This window comes from Botryllus schlosseri, chromosome 5, assembly GCF_051294905.1.
Source record: "Botryllus schlosseri isolate E-star chromosome 5, Bs_hap1, whole genome shotgun sequence".
NCBI lineage: Eukaryota > Metazoa > Chordata > Ascidiacea > Stolidobranchia > Styelidae > Botryllus > Botryllus schlosseri.
In genome coordinates this window covers 22513612-22531300 of record NC_137240.1, presented here as the reverse complement: position 1 = coordinate 22531300, position 17689 = coordinate 22513612, and the positions used below count along the sequence as shown (strand labels likewise).

General features: G+C 41.0%; 1 protein-coding gene across 1 annotated transcript in view; it reads left to right on the top strand.

Moving 5' to 3' along the window:
- The window catches only part of LOC145439415 (uncharacterized), a 90346-nt gene that overhangs the window by 49206 nt on the left and 23451 nt on the right, over window positions 1-17689 (top strand). The gene's annotated exons all lie outside the window — the stretch shown is intronic.

Genomic DNA, 17689 nt, shown 5'->3' with positions numbered 1-17689 from the left:
GCGAATTTGCCAATCCCATGGGAAGTACAGTAAATTGGTAGTGGTTATGACCTGGAACACTGAAGGCTGTTTTGGGGCGATCCTTAGGATCTATTGTGACTTGGAAAAAACATGAAAACCACGAGGCGCCTCCCAACGAATCGAGAATATCTTCTATTCGAGGTAATGAGTACGCATCTTTGACCGTCACGCTATTCAGTTTTCTGTAATCCAGAACAATTCTCCAAGAACCATCTTGTTTAGGAACCAGCATAATTGGTGCATTGAAAGGAGAATCAGACTCCTCTATCACGTTCTGTGCTCTCAGCTTTTCCACTTCTTGAATAGCCAACTTGCGTTTCTCCCAGCCCATGCGCCGAGGACGCACTTTGACAGGCTGCTCAGTGGTGAGAGTGATTCTATGCTGCAAAACTTGCGTCTGTCCGAGTTTCCCATCCGGCCCAATGAAAACATCCTGGAATTCAGTCAAGAGATCCCGCACTGCCGACTGCTGCTCCCCCGTTAAGTCTTGAACCCCATCCAACATGGAACTCAGATGACCTGGAAATTCGACCGTTTGCGATTTCGATTCTTCACCTAAATAGGACTTCGCTTCACCCGGGGGCACCTCTTCATCTTCACTCTTCCTTATACTGGCAATGCCGGAAACTCTTCCATGTACATCCTGGAAGTTGTCTGCAGGGCAAATCATGCCAACAAAAGTGCCAGAGGGTATCTCAACCACACGATCTGAATCATTCACAACCAGAACTGGCACCAAGCATTCTGATGCGGTTACGAAAGCAGGACACACATACACTCCCGACTTATTCTGTGCCCACGAAAAATCCCTGACCGGCTCAACTACAGCCGTAACTCCCTTAACATCCACTGGCCAAGGGTGGTTATTCTCTCCAGTCACACATAATTGACTGTGAGCGGGGACCGAAATTGATTCCCTAATGTTTATACGGCTGCACGTGACATTATTGGAGCTCATTAATTGAACCGAGTCATCACCCACTTGCATTACTCCACGTCTGGCATACAAGGTGACATCAAAATCCTTCAGAGCATCCATACCCAAAATACCAATTTTCGCTCCGAGCTCAGCCACAAACACTCGCATCGTCACACAAACTTTATTTATACACATCTTGAGTGTGCAACTTCCATGCACTACTAGTGGTCTGCCATTAGCCACTTTAAGTCGATTGTCATCCGGACTCGATTTTAGCTCACCGACATCAATAAACTCCCGTAACCCAAAATCTATGAATGTTACCGGACTACCGGTATCAACCAAAAATTTATAATCTGCCCTGGCAATACTAACAAGTGTGTACCAGTTGGTTGAAACATTGAGGGAGCAAATCAAGTTATCAAGATCATCATCAACTGTATTACAAGCGGGGTTACTGGTTTCGCACCCCGCTACTGCGAGTTTAAACGACCGTTCCAATTTCCATTATTATCCATAGTTGGCTGAGGTTGAGGGAAATATTGTGTTTGCGCATTGGGCCCATGCTGCCATGAACTATTCTGATTGTAATATTGACATTGATAATCATAGTGCCCTGCATTTCGACAAAGTGGACAAAAGGGTGCCCTACAGAAACGTGCAGAATGACCAGACTTGCCACACCTGAAGCATTTACCAAAGAATTTCGACTTGGGACTTTCACGGTTTCGAATTGGTGAATTCGGACGACTCGCATTATTGTCTGGGACATGATTTTTATTAAATAACTCAGTCAACTCATTTCTCAAGGACTTAATCTGGTTTTGCAATTCACCAATACATTCATGACATTCTGATTTTGAGTTCAAGTCAGCCTTGCGAGTAGTGTTATTAACCACTGCCACATAAGGTTTTATTGCGCCCGCATTGGCCCCATGAGTAGCAGCCATTGACTCATAGTTTTCAGCAGCACGAACTAACTCCTCTAAACTGTCACTTTCACGCACAGCAAGCATACCACACAGTGTAACATCAGAGAACCCTTGACAAAATTGTTGACGTACCAGTAACTCTGCAGCATTACCGTTTATCATCTTGTAGCCTTTACGTACCAATTCTCGAAGAGCAGCAGCAAATGCAGCAGGGGTCTCATTCGGCTTTTTCCTTCGGCTGTTGAACTTGGTTCTGTAGTTTTGTCCTGATTGCTCTTTCCCAAAACGTTTCCTGAGGTGCCCCACTATCATGTCGAAGTTTTGGGAATCCTCGGCAGAAACCTCCTTGGCGTACTTTAGCGCGGGACCTTCCAGGCTCCAGCCAAAATATGAAAGAATTTCACGTACACCCCAAGATGGGTTGCAGCCAACAACATACTCAAAGTGGCTTAGATCAGTGGTTCCCAACCAGGGAGGAATTCCCCCCTTGGGGGGAATTTTGCAATTTTTAGGGGGGAATTCGACTTTAGAATTGTAACGGATTTCCCAAATTGTTTATATTCGAAGAGTCATTTAGTCAACCAGTTATATTCGAACGTATACTCCTTATGGCTGTTTTTTTTTGCTGAAAGTATGTTCATATGCTATAATTGAAATTTCTTTTTCACATACAAATCCCCTCACCCCTTTTTCAATTAGTTTAGATGTGCTCCAGTTCGCAAGACAATTTTGTAGGCCAGCGACGGCCTCTCAATCAAATATATCATACGCGTGACGAATCTATCACTACAAGGCCTCTAGTGAAAGTATTTATCTTATATTTTCAAGTCAACATTTTCAGACTGTGACTAAATATTCCAACGTCATCGATTCAAGTCAGAGAGATCGCTAGCCTTGCTTTATTTTTAGTGAACAGCTACCCGATCGAAAAAGAGATATGGTAAACTTGGTGCAATGTTGCCGAAACGTAATGGGTGTCCCAAATTTCAATGAGCTCCAGCAGGGAATCTGATCACGTGTATGTTATATATCAGGCCTGTAACCCAGTCAAGAGGCTCCGAGTCACAACTCACAAGTCAATCTCACTTTCATAGTTTTGACTCGAGTCAAGTCGAGTCATTTTCATTTCACCATTGAGTCAAGTCCAAGTCCAAATCCCCGAGCAGACGGTCGAGTCCGAGTCATGGTATTATGACTCGAGTACGAGTCCAAGTCACACTCAGGTTAACACTGTTTGGTGATATTTAATGATTTGGATTTATGATATACTATTTTTTTCACTTTGAGCAGTTTCTTGTCCCATTGTGAAGTACCAGGATCAATAGACGAACTTCCAACAGGGTGGTCACTTTACTGTTATTCGAAATTACAATGATCAGTCGGTCTTGGCCGTTTTATAGTCTTGAGTCATATGACTTGGTTCGAGTCATGCACAATGACTAGAGTCCAAGTCGAGTCAATACCCAGATTGTCTCGAGTCGAGTCGAGTTGTTTCGTTTCTGTATTTTGAGAAAATGACTCGAGTCAAGTCGAGTTATCAGAAAATGGTGACCCGAGTCAAACTAGAGTCTGGTCAACCCTGCAATATATCAACATACCACTATTGTTGGCCAAATGCATGCGCAAACTTGGGGAAAAAAATCGCGAGACCAGTAAATTTATGGATACTGATTTTTCACAGCAGTTATATTAGCGATTGGTGCATGGTAAGCCGAAAGCACAAATGGAAGTGTGGGGGTCTGTTGAGTCAAGCCTTCCAGAATTTGTGTGATTGGGACCAAGATCATGGTTTTTGGAGGTCTACAAAGTGTTATTACAGCACTGCTAGAAACAAACACTCGGTACCGCCCGTCTTATTCTCTTAGTCAGCAGTTGTTCGCGCGGTAAAAATGACCATTTCTAATTATCATCGGGCAGATTTATCCTAAGGGGGGAATTTCGGCTAAAATTTCGGCCAAGGGAGGCACGAGATGAAAAAGGTTGGGAACCACTGGCTTAGATGGTCTTCCAATGTAACGTCCGTTGTTCCACTGAACTTATTAGGTAGAACATTTGGCGTTTTCGATTCCAGATAAATAGGCTTACCAGGCACTGGTATTTCAGTTGATTTCTTGCTGCTCGAAAATATGGTATCGTTGGAATTTATGCCATCCGGGACAGAAACACATGGACGATCAACACTGCCCATGTCGTCAGAACTAGTCTGTTCCGGTACAGTACGTTGCATTTCTCTCATTAACGAAAGAATCCTGGTCTCCCACGCTTGCATTTTTCGGTCGATCATCTCTTCGACAGCAAGTAGAATTTTTTCTGAGATGCGCTCAATCTGTCCCGATACTCTACTTTCGGTGTTGGTCATTCTCAGTTCGAGGTATTCAATATTCGTTCGCAGCACTTCTAGTTGATGCGACTTGATCTCTTCTTCGATCTGTCTGGCCTCGGAAATTAACGACTGAGGTGAACTATCCATTCTGGTCCTGGCGTGCTCGCCAATGTAGAGGCCTTTGCTCAGATAGGAAGTTTATTCACTCAGTCGTACTCAACAACCCAACAGCGACGAGACCAAACACAAGAAGAGACACGCCTAGCATGAAATCACTAGAGCATCACAAGGGCGCCAACCCAGATAGGGGGCGCACGAGGGCTGCCACACTAACATATCTTATCCTGGCAGTGGCTGGATAGATGACATAGAGAAAATTATGTCCGTATATTCGCTTTCTGATCACGTAAGCAGCATATTACTCAAGCCATATCTGCTGCCATAACTCGTCAGCTCAGAAATGATAAAAAAAAAGCGACCTAGCGCAAAATGGCCATTCGTATCGAAACACCATTTACAGCAGCGGGTATCAACCGGTGTGTCGCGGTCGCGGCACACTAGTGAGCCAATTGGACTGCTCAGTGGTACCGCGAGAAAATGTGGTAAACATGGTCGACGAATAAATAAAATTTGGTAATCCAAATTATGAGTTTGGCTTAGTCGGCGATTGTGTTATTTGTACTCGGTCAATTGACACACAATGTATCATGCGATGCAATGAACAAATAGCGGGATGTCAAACAGATCAAATAGGGTTTCATTTCTCAATCTGGCACCCCTCAACCTGATGCCAATGTTCTGTCTTCGTATTTCCTTTTTTGGTCTACCTCGCTCTTTTCATCCTCTTCCTTTTGTTTTACCTTGATCTTTCTCAGAAAACTGTGAGCACAACGACGTAGGAGAGGGGAATCTTAGGAAAACATTCTATGATATGGAACTGCTACTGCCCAGAATTAAGCCGGGGCCAACAGCACCGCCAATAACTTTGTCCACTCCACATGTAGTAGCATTTGAGAAGGTGATAACTAAACAAAAGATCATCACTCATCCAATTAAGCCGTGATCGTGAGGTTAATTCAAAGGTGTTGAACCTTTTCTAGTCACCTCATCAGAACCGGGACTGAGCATGAAGAGTGACGACGCAGGTTAATGACTTATTTATTTTATTTTGTTAGCAATAATCTTGCCAATTCTGCGACATCTTTTGTCATTTTACACCGGAACGTTATTGCTTTTTATGATGTTTTTCCCCGCGAAATATTTGTCCCTTTGATTGAAGAGGTTGCGAAGCACTGATATACACCATGAAAAGCCCACGTAGGCCTACGTCTCTCGGTCCGAATCCGTCCTGCTAAGCGATGAAGCAAATAGTATAAAATCTTTAACGCAGGAAGCACTCACACAGCCCACGATCATAAGCTTACAGTCACAATACTGACCCAGAAACAGCGACATAAACGAGCAATGACAGAGACCCTGCTCAGGCAAAAGAATCATTCATAACCAACAAAGTATAGTCGGCCCACCATCTAGTCGGGGCTCTATCTCGATTAGAACATTCAGTTTCTTATTCGTTTTCCGATTTTTGATCACCCTCATCAGGCGGTCAGAGTTGTCACACTTCTCGCCCTCCCACACTTCCTCTTCGTTCAAGACCAGTTCCTCAGTTATTCATTGGCGTCACCACTACCGGCAACGTCACATCGTTCCTTCACCATGTGCCTAACATCAGCAATATGCTTGTTTCTACAGTCCTCAATATAACAGTGTCTACAACTATCCCTATGACCGTTCCATCCCTCCATGATGTTAAATATCTCGTATTTGCAAGCTTCACAAAAGATCTGACATTTCATTGTTATTTCGAAGAATAGTAAAAAGTAACCAGTAAACCACAATGCTGTTATTTCGCTTATTGGGGCTGGTACTTGAACATGCGACCAGAAACTGTTAAAAGTTAGGAAAATTAGTATATTTTATATGCGAACGATTTGATATCACCCAACTGAGTTATAAACTGTGGTTTTAACAAGACTTCAACTCGCAACTGAATAGTCAACGCAATGACTTACACCAAGACTCGAGTCATAATACCATGACCGGGACTCGACCCTCTGCTTGGTGTCTAGGACTCAGACTTGACTCGGAGGTGAATTAAAAATCACTCGACTTGATTCGAGTCAAAACTTTAAAATAGTGAGATTGACTTGTGACTCGGAGCCTTGTGACTTGGTTACAACCCAGGCATAATGTTTGTAGCTACAGTTCATAATATGCACATTGCACAAGTCACGAGTTTTTGGTAAACTGAGCAGTCTTCTGGCATGTTGGACCAGCGCCCTGATCCGTCAGGATCTGGATTGGCGGTACCATTTCCAGGAAGACCGGATGAATATTACGGATAATATCGCTGTCACGGGCATGACCTTGGCCACAGTGTTGCAACCAAGTCACTAGGTTCCGATCACATGTCAACTTGACTTTTATTATTTCGACTCGAGACAAGTCGAGTCATTTTCAATTCACCGCCGAGTCAGGTACGATTCCAATTCAGGAAGTCAGAGCGCTGAAACACGAGTCCGAGTTCAACTCATGGTATTTACTGTTCAGTAGCGAGTTACAGTCAGGTTCAACTCACTGCTTTTAAACTTTTAGGGTATATTGAAGGCTTCATATGCGTATTATGCTTATTTCTCCGACTATGAACATGTTTATTCAAACAGATAAAAGAGTTTCGTGGCCAATTTGCAATAGTCGGTCCTGATATGAGAGTCTCGAATAAGTCATATAAAATGTGTCAAGTCATGCCCCATGAGTCGAGCACGAGTCGAGTCAATACGCGAATTAACTCGGGTCGAGTAAAGTATTTTTTGCATCTTTATGATCGACGATAATATCCGACTCGATTCATCACAGCTCTGCTTGGCAGCGACTTCTCAAGTATAACCATTCGCTGCTAATTAGATGTTGACAAATACCTATGAACTCGTGCTGAAATTGGAACGAAATCAAGAACGGAAACTGTTTCAAGATGTCAAGTGTATTTTCAAGCGTGTTGAAAAGCGAGCATTCGTTTGCGACAAAAATATGGTGGCATGTACCCCGCAAAAGCTATGTATCTGTGATAAGATACATCACATTTTTCTCGTCAGATAGGGACCATTAAGCTGAGGATCAGGTCGTTACAGTACATCTACTTTTGAATTGAAAATTAATTTGAAACACAATTGATTACAGCATTCAGCTAGTTTCATTTTCAAGCATGACCCCACAGCAAAGTGACTGACGGTTCAATCAAAAATCATCTGTTGTAATCTATTGTCTGGTCACATATCCCATCGCATTGATAAATTGCTGGCAAGTTGAAACATGATAGCTCAACACACTATATTTACATAGCAGAATATATACTCCTTGTGATCGCTCTCTTCGTGGGAGACGTTCATTTGCGTATTATTGCGGTAGCATCAGGCTCACTAATAGTCAGTTTTAGTCGAAATAAAATCTTCTCATTGGAAATTTACACTTTCGTACGTTTGCCTTGTGTTAAGTCGAGTGTTATCTCGGGTCAATAAATATACATGCGCTATCATTATAATTGATGAATTTTTTTTTCTATAATGACTTTGAGTGCGGAGGATGTACTTCAATGGTTTCAGCAGCTCGTTGAAGATGGACAATTTGAGACTTGAACCATATTTATTTTTAGTCCTCCGATAATTTCTGACAGGCGTAGTCTGTAAAGTTGAAACTATTATTGTATATATACGTACTCTGCAGTGTTTGCTGTAACGCTCTTCCACTTCAGCCAATCGAGAAGACTGGTGAGTAAACAACAGTAACAAATATAAGCTTCACATACTAGAGATCGGTTCGTGATAAATTGCCATATCGTCTCCAACAAATTAAGTTCAAGTGGTTTCGTAGTTGAGCAATACATTTGCCCTGTGGACCACTGTTGTACAAGGCCTCAAGAAACTCGCTGCTGCTTATCGGCTGTGTCCATTTGCGGTAGTAACAAATTACTTTGATGACCAAATTAACTCTTTTTTATCTTCCGCCAGATCAGTGGTTCTCAACGGCCGGTCCGTGGCAAGTGTCCTGCAGGTTCGCCAAATATGTTAGACTTGTGGATTTATATCCCAAAATGCAAGACGTTGGACATTTTTTTAATACAGTGGTTCCCAACGTGGGTGATATTGCCCCGCAGGGGGCGATTTGGCGGTCTAGGGGGCGAAAATATCGAAGGGGGCGATAGGGGGGCAAAACGGACGAAGGGGGCGAAAACAACGAAGGGGGCGATGGCGCGGTAAAACGGCTATATGGGGTCAGGACCGTAACTGCCGCGCCATAAACCCCCCAATTGAGGTGGCGATCTGGAAGAGGGCCCAAAATTATTTCGTGAATGAACATAATTTATAGAGTAATTTTTAAGAAATTTATGCAACTTTTTCATGAAAATTTATTACTGTCATCTAACTTATTTTGGGGTACCCGTCCCACAACAAAAATACGCATGATTTATGGAAATGGAGACTTCGGCGTCGGCCTTTACTGCGCTACGACGCACCAAGACGTATGAAGTTATAGGCCACGTAACATACGACTCCGAGACGTATGCCGGAACGATCAGCAGCGAGAAGACCTTCGCCGAAAAGAAATGCCCTTGTGATGACCGGCTGGTGTCGAATGTTCCTGTTCTGGCGATCTGAACCCTACAGGACAAATGCCATCCCGCAGAGAAAATCTATTTGCCAGTTAATAAATACCAATTTGAAATCATGTGTGTCTTTTAGTTTGGTAGGTTTTGGCGATTTCCATACATTTTGACATAGCAGATATAGGAGGTCACGAAAAGGCATCATGCAACGAAGTCAATATAACAACGTGTCCCCCCGAAGTCGTTTATTATTATTTATGGGTCTTCCTGTTCCAACACACCACACTCAGCTCTACCAGTAAATCTGATTACGTCAGCAGAGAGAGGTTGAAAAAATTAATAGCAATATATATGGAATTCTCGACCATACTGACCGATTAAAACATGAATTATAAAAATTTGTCGCGCTTCACGCGTTTAGGCGAAATACGGTGACTCACCAAACAGTTCATGAAATAGGGTATAGCTAATATGTAGCGACAAAAAGTCCACTGGCCGAGGGGGGTCTCGGGTTTGGTTTATCACTCTATAGGGGCCCAAGACCAACGTTTTTTTTTTTGGGGGGGGGGGGGCTGACGAAGTGTTGTCACGGTCCTGATTGGAATCAAGTTGGAGAAATAACTTTTTTTGTCAACTCACGAAAATTTAGCTGTAAAAGTGTAATTACGAAGTCGAGCCGAAGATTGGGTTTTTTTTATTATTAGTCAACTCGCCGGTGATCCCAGTTTGTGTACCCATTTTTCGGTTCCCAATATTTGGGGGGCGATGATCGGTTTGAAGCTTCAAAAGGGGGCGATGAGTCGAAAAAGGTTGGGAACCACTGGTTTAATACATGTAATCAACGAGAGACGATTGGGCATTTTGTTCGATAATGCAATCGCTCATACGCATGCCCTAGGGTTCATCTAGTCTTCTAGTTCAATCATACACAATATTCCGTTATCCCTTAGCTCACTATTGAAAACACTTTGCGCGGCTCAATCACTGATGGACTCTGTTACATTGTCCCCTAGCGACATATTGCCCCATTAATTAATAGACATGGTCCGAAATGCCTTGGTTACCAAAAAGCACCCATCTTCTATCTGCATACATACCTTGCGGGTGAAGGAAGTGTTTCAATCAGTGATTCAAAAGCGCGGCCCCCAGATAGCCTTCTTGCGGCCCCAAAAATATGTTAAGAAATCGATTTATGACTCAAAAAAAATTATAGAATGCTATTGCTTGGCTTGGCCTCTGTAGCTTTTAATTATAGAACTGCAGGAAAGTTTGTAGTATAGACTGCTAACGTTACGTCACTGCTGTTTCACTGCAATGTGCCCTAACTTTCCAGTTGAACGAGCAGTAGCTATACTATTGATATAAATAAGTATTGATAACTTTCAAAACCGAAGGAAAATCATGAAAAACTGGTAAATTTTTACCACTTCGTGGTCGCTTGACTAAAAAAGAAAAAGAGGCTAACTCCCGGAAAAAACAGTTTTTCTTTCACATTAACAGGTGGTTGACTGAAAAAAAGGTCCAGCTCCCGAAATAGCCGCCGTAGCGTTCCTACAGTGCTGACTTAATGTATATCAGTCGAATTTGGCCCTATATGTAAACAAAATCCGTAAAAAAAAGACATTTGAGCGTCCTCCGAGGAAACTTTAAAAAAAATCAAAAAAGAGGACAAATCATCTTAAAAGAGGTCGTATGGTTACCCTATGATAACTAGGTGTGCAACACCTTACTCACGGCTGAATACGCCGAGATGCATACTGCTTAGCCGACTAAAAGCAGCATAATTGGTAGTTCATTAGTCAGGGCCGTAACTGTCGTAGCCCAAACCCCCCAATTGAGGAGGGCCGAGCTCGACGGGGGCCAAAATTATTACGTGAATTAGCATAAATTATAGAGTATATTTTGACATTTTATGCAACTTTATCGAAAAAGTTTCGCGCTGGCGCGATTTCAATTTGCCACATATCTTGATTATTGGGTACTCTTCCCAAAGAAAAAATACGCAAGATTTATAGAAATGGGCATATCAGCGTTGGCCATGACGGCACCACAACGCACCAAGACCTATAAAGTTTTAGGCCATATAACATGGGACTCCAAGAAGTGTGTCAGAACGATAGGCAGCGAGAAAGACTTGGCCGTCACGGACTGCTTTTATGCTGATCAAAAACTTCGAAATACGAAAAACTTCGTTATATATACAAAATACATATAGGTTTAATTGTCCATATAGGCACCTAAATGACTGGCGCCGAATGTTCTTTTCTTGGCAATCTGAACCTCACAAGACAAATACCATCCCGCAGGTAAGAAAATTGTATGCCAATGAAGAAATGTCAATCTGAAATCGTGTGATCTTTTAGTTTAGTAGGTTTGGGCAATTCTACATTTTTTGATATAGCATAGACACGAGGTCACGAAATAACATCATGTAAAGAAGTCATACCCAGGGTTTCACCCGCCCGAAGATGTTTAATTTTACGGGGTCTGCAGTTTCAAAGTCACCTCTCACTCAGCTCTACTGGTAAATCTGATTACGTGGGCAAAGAGGATAACCATGTAATTCCCGATCTTATTCACCGATTTTATCATGAATCATCGAAATATTCGCGCGTCGCGCTGTCTCACTAAACAGTACAACTTGAATTTCGTGGCAAAAGCGAACAACGTGATGCGGGGTCAGTTTATCACCCTATTGGAGCCCGAGGTCCTGAAGAAGTGCTGCTACGTTCCTGCCAACGGGTATACCCCCGGAGATGTTTATTTACTATTGAGGGGACCAATACCTTTTCAAACACATCTCACTCAGCTCTACCGTTAAATCAGATTACGTGAACAGAGACAGGATGAAAATTGATAGCAAAGCATGCAATTCCCGATCATATTGACCGATTCAGTCATGAAACTAAAGAAATTTCTCGCGCTTCGCGTGTTTAGGCGAGAAAAGCTGATTCACCCAACGGACACCCAATGCAGCAGATAAGTAGCAATAAACAGTGTACAGGTTTGAAATCTCGCCGGGGCAATAAAACTACTCCGAGATAGTCATGATGACTGTTTGGGTCCGTTTCATAGCCGTAGTATTCGTGCGGCTCCGTCCGTACTCTGAAATTCTAAATTTGGCCCTCACACCTAAAAAGTTTGGGAACCACTGATTTAAATGGTTTCAGCGACTTGTTGAAGATGAGCAAGTTGAGACTCGATGAATATCAATTTGTCGTTTTCGAAAATCTGTAACAAGAGTATTCCCTGTAAAGTTGTTCTACTTCGGCTTTGTATGAAAAAACTTCATTTTATCGAAATCTGGCTCTATGAAAAATTCCTGTAGTTACATCACGTATTATCGCACAAATAATTGATAGTTTTGTAGTACAACGAAAGATACTTTCCTAACATTCTCGGGTAAAGTGTCTGTCCTTACTAAGTAGCTTGCCAAGATCGAGAACGAACGTTCAACAGTAGCAGTGGTTGGCTGGCAACACTGAAGTTGTGCTTACACACCGTGTTGCTTCATTCTGACAATGTTGTATACGTCACTACGTCGCACTATAATTAAAGTTCATAAATTATACGTAAACAGGGTATTTTGGGGTATTAAAGTTATTGCTGTCGTTGCGATTGATTGGATTGATTGTCGGTAAAGATGTGTGCTCGTTTGATATACTTTACAGAGTCGTTTCGGCCACCTATCGGTTGTGTACGGCAACCCTGTAGTGTTTGTTTGATATCCACTAATCAGTCAAAGTGCTAAAGATGAGGACACGATAAAGAAACCGACCAGTAGCTAGGCAACTATTCGACGGTTGCTACAAACGTTGTCATCTCATTGGATCTCCAGTAACTGCAACAAATAAACGCTCGAGCGGTTGTCAATATCACATTACATGTGAGAAAAAGATTGGGTACTATAAAAGATAGTCGATTTCTGAAAGATGCACCTATTCAATGAGAATCGCATGGCCTGTGGCCTGATTATGTGCCTACAATGTGAAGTCATGTCGTGATTTTGTAAGGTTCTACTTCACAATGCTTCGTTCTCAATGCATGGACTCATTGTGCAGTGAGCTTCAGAAATGTTTTCTCATTGGTCTTTTCTTCGTAAGTAATTGTTAAGGCTATATTATCTTGCTCCAGAGTCACGAAGTGTATTAGCCTACTAAGAGGTTTGGTGTATTCTGGTCCACGTGATGAAGTGTTGATAAATAATACCCGTCTCATGTTAAGAATCCATGTGCGTTAGCCTATATCGTGTATCCATATTGATAGCAGTAAAGCATGTTTCATAGACCTTATAGGTCAATCTATTTTATTTGTATACGCACACATAACTGTCAACATTATCAGTATCATGAAGTGGTAAGCGACCATATGAAATGCAATAGTCGCATAGCGTGATGTTCTAACGCTTCGCTTGTCTGGAATGTCACAAATTTATAAAAACATCGAAACCTTTATAATTCCTATAATGGTTATAGGCTATGTAATTCTGGTCGATGATATTTCTCTAATTCTCTATTTATGCTTCGTTATATTCAATGTGCTTTGATATTCTACTAAAGATTGTTTTCTGTAGGCTTATATATAGATATAAGCTAAACTGGAGCTAAATTATTCCAATTGTGACGTGACATCAGCGTGTACTCAAAGTACTATTACGGCTTGTCTCATTTCCGTACATTATCCATATTTAAAAAAAAATCCACGTTTATATGTAAATAGCGCCAAGCCAGGGTTGCCGACCCCTGAGATAGTCGATATGGATGAGGCAATTACTACCGTCATCATTCAGTGACAGCCTCGAATCTTGGTACATGGTTAGCTGACATATTCAAGATATACCATACGAAATCTTGTCTCTCAAACAGGGATAGAACACCGGTAAAATAAACACAAATCAATAGCAAATTTTGTGTAATATCTGTTATGCGGTAGGCTCCTTCTAGTTTAGAGCACATCTACACATATCCGATATGGGTAAGGAAATTACTACCCGGATCATTAAGTGACAGCCTTAAAACTTAATACATCGTTAGCTGATATGATCACGATATACGATCTGTACAATATGCCGCCAATATCAAAACATATCAAAAGTGACTTTTGCGTAAAATCTGTTATGCGTTGCATTTAGACTAGCGTCAACTTAGCGCACACCTATCGTGATGGTTATTTTCGACATTTCGGGATGCAAATGCAAAAAATAAAATTCTTTAAAAGCCAAATATAATTATCTTTGTAAATTTTCGGTGCTAAAAACTTCAGTACACAAGTGAATAGTATATTCATACTGAAATGAACCCGAATATTTTCGGCCATGTTTTGGCTGACGCTCGTCATGGGTAATCGTCAGCAACTAGTAGAGAATTAGAAAGAACATTGCCTATGTCGTCCTATTTTGTGATACGATTGTTGATGTACGATCTTCTTTTGAATTCTCTAATAGTTGCTGACGATCACCCCTGACGAATGTCAGCCGAAAATATTCGGGTTCATTTAATATGAACGATAATGAACATACTATTTCATTGTAAATATAGGTTTTCATTAACGTTTTCGATAAAAACGTCATCAAGAATTTACAGGAGTTTGTATGAAGTGAAAAAACATGTGTTTATAGCAGAATTCCTAAATTGAATTCTTCAGGGGACCTGAGGACTTCCATACAGGGGGTCCATGAACGGTGAATGGAATTTTTAGGCTAGAGGCCAAAAAGTCCATTGATTAAATCTGGATTTACTGCTCCTCTGTTGATTTGTCAGTCAAGCGGTTAGTAAATAGGCGATATCCATCGATTAGGAAGTAGATGATATTATTCTATTAGGAAGCAGGTCAGTGATCTTCAGCTTTCTTGTTTTTACCGACCTCTTCTAGTCCGTCACGGACCCCACAGACCCCCAGTTTTAGTTAAATATTTAGCGCAATTATCGTGCAACCGTCATCTGTCTTCTGCACATAATTAATGTGGGATACTGATAAAAAGCAACCAAATGTCATTTCTTGAAATAAACATCATACTATTCATGTAGAAACTGGAAGACTTTTATTATTTCCCAGCGAATTCTGTAGCCTCAACGCAGCCGTGTTTGATCCCTCGATTTGATATCAACTAGTGCATTTCCACGATGACAGGGGGTGGCGAATGTGCACTCTTAACGAAAAGAGTGTATCTTTCTATCTCTGTACCACCCTTCATCTACGGGTGTGAAAATACACTCTGGGCATACCAAACAAAATCCTAAACCCGAGACTTATACCGCGGTATAAATCGAGAACAACATTTTAATCCAAATTATTCATGCAAATATGAACGTAGGAAGGTATACATGTAGCGGAGTAGGATAAGTAAGCGCAATAAAATTCAAGTTGCTATGTGTCTTCGTGTACCAGCCTATTCGGCCCTTTGGGTGTGAATACACACTCTTTTTGCTGAGAGTGTCACAATAACGCGTAACGCTTCTGACGAAACCTTCGGATATGATCGCAACATATATGGCACCAATATTGAGAAATTAATTTTAACACATAACGTCCAGCCTAGTCATTTCTATCTAGCAGCTCATCTTTAAGTCATTCCGGGATAGCGGTTATGTATATCACAGCAGACAAACAAACATTTTCATAACCCCAACAAAACACCCCTAAACAGCAATGTATGTATAAGTACAGTAGGCTATTGGCAATTTGACGATTAAAATGAGTTAGGACAGTATAATATTTCATATCCAGACGATCATCTGTTTATTTGAGTCCTGGGGTTTTAACAGTTATGAAGCGAAACTGCCTCGTGAGTTTTTTTTTTTAATTTTAAAAATACAAATTAGGGTATTTTTTCGGACCCCCGGTTGAGAACCACTGAAGTAGATGATTTCTTCCTGCTAAAGAACTGTTTACTATTGAAACTAGCTATTGAAGAAGTACTCGGTTTCGTATCGGTTAAATTTGATCTCCAACATTGTTTTCAATTCGGATTTTAATCTTGATGTTTGATGACAAAGTGCATGTTTTATGACTTCCGTTTCATACGAAACACCAAACCGAAGCGTTTTACATGGTTAATTCGAGTCTATAAATATGAGTTCATGGCGTGGTAGAAATTGCCAAAGATGTAATCTGAAAAATGCCCACAATAATCATGACTGCCTATACATAGTCGCTTCGGATGAGGCAATTACGCGAAATTTCGAATTTTTGTGGTGGATTCCTGAACTGAATATGTATATATAGATATATCGCTCGTTTCTGATGAGATTATATTTCCCTAATTAATGCAGTCGACGCTACGCATACAATTCAGTCAATGAATAAGCCGATCATTTTGTCACTCTCATGTTTTTACGAAATGTTTTCATTAATAGTTGAACTGTATCTGGATAAAATTCCTAAATTTATTAACTACATTCAATTATATTTTCACGATGTAACACATTTTCATCTTGAATGCAACCCACTACTAAAGGGTGGCCAACCTGCGGCCGTAAAAGGGAGTATGTAAATTCTATTAGAATGTGTTGTCGGCAGTCGCATGCAAATTTAATTTACGAATTTACTCCTGAATGATAGAGACATTTTAATTAAACTTGATTTTCTTTGCGCTGCTCGTGATGCAATACGACTTCATTTTCGATTTTAATACAGTAGTGCTCTTTGCAATCTGAGCCCAACAGTACCGATGTGAACAAGGAGGAGAATGATGCGCATCGTATAGAAATACCAACTTGAAATCGTGTGCTCCTCACGAAAGAATTTTTTTCTGGTACGTTTGGGCGATTCCAATATTTTACCATCATAATACCGACATTATGACAATCCTGATGGAAGGTCAACAAATGAGAGCATGCAACAAAGTGAATAATAACCATTGGCCCGCTCGAAGATCCATCTTAATTTATAACTTGCCCCAAATATTCTGAACAAAAACACTTCATCACATCTAATACAAAATCTGATCAAATGGGCTAAGAAAGGATAAATGTTTGATAGTAATATGTGAAACTACTAACAATAATGACGATATTCTATCGTTAATCTGAAAATATGCGCGCGACCATATCGAATCCCAGCAACTATTTATGACATGACCACTCGTGATTTCGGTGCGTAAAGTAAGCCGACATGAATAAATAGACCGATCTGGAGTTCTGGGGAAATGGACATGGACACAGGACAGTTAAACGCGGGTATTTAGAGTCCAGTTAGTACATCACGACTATGTCGTGGAATGCGGCCGTAGGCTACATAAGGGGGAGATGTGGTACCGATGGATCACTGTGACCGAAAATACTTGAAAAATTCTCCATGATAATTCCATGATTACACTCCGTGAATTTGTCTACAATTACATGCTGACAGAATCTTTCCTCACATGCAAAGAAAATTCGACCTGCGTGAGTTATGGGGTCTGTGACAAATGATTTACGTTTTAGGGGGTGCAAAGTAAATTTGGATCGACAATTGCACTTTTCTATATCACCTTCCGGACTAACAACATCTCCATAATTTTTGATGTGAAGTATAGGACTTGTATCAGGGTATAAAATGGCATATATTTTTCGAATCAATACCATCCTCGAGTGGACTATTTTCAAGTCAACTACAATATTTATGGGGTGGGGGACCTATGGTACCATAGCCTAATCAAGCAAAATAGATGAACCAACTAATCACTTAACAACAGAAACTCGCCTACATATATATAGGCTGTAAGTCATAGTTACCTGTGGTGTTTTATCGCTATTACGAGGTATTTGCAAGTCAAAATGTCGATTTGCGGGTAATATGTATGTAGCATTAATTTTGTAGGCGAAAATCAAAACATGATTTTATGCCAACATTTG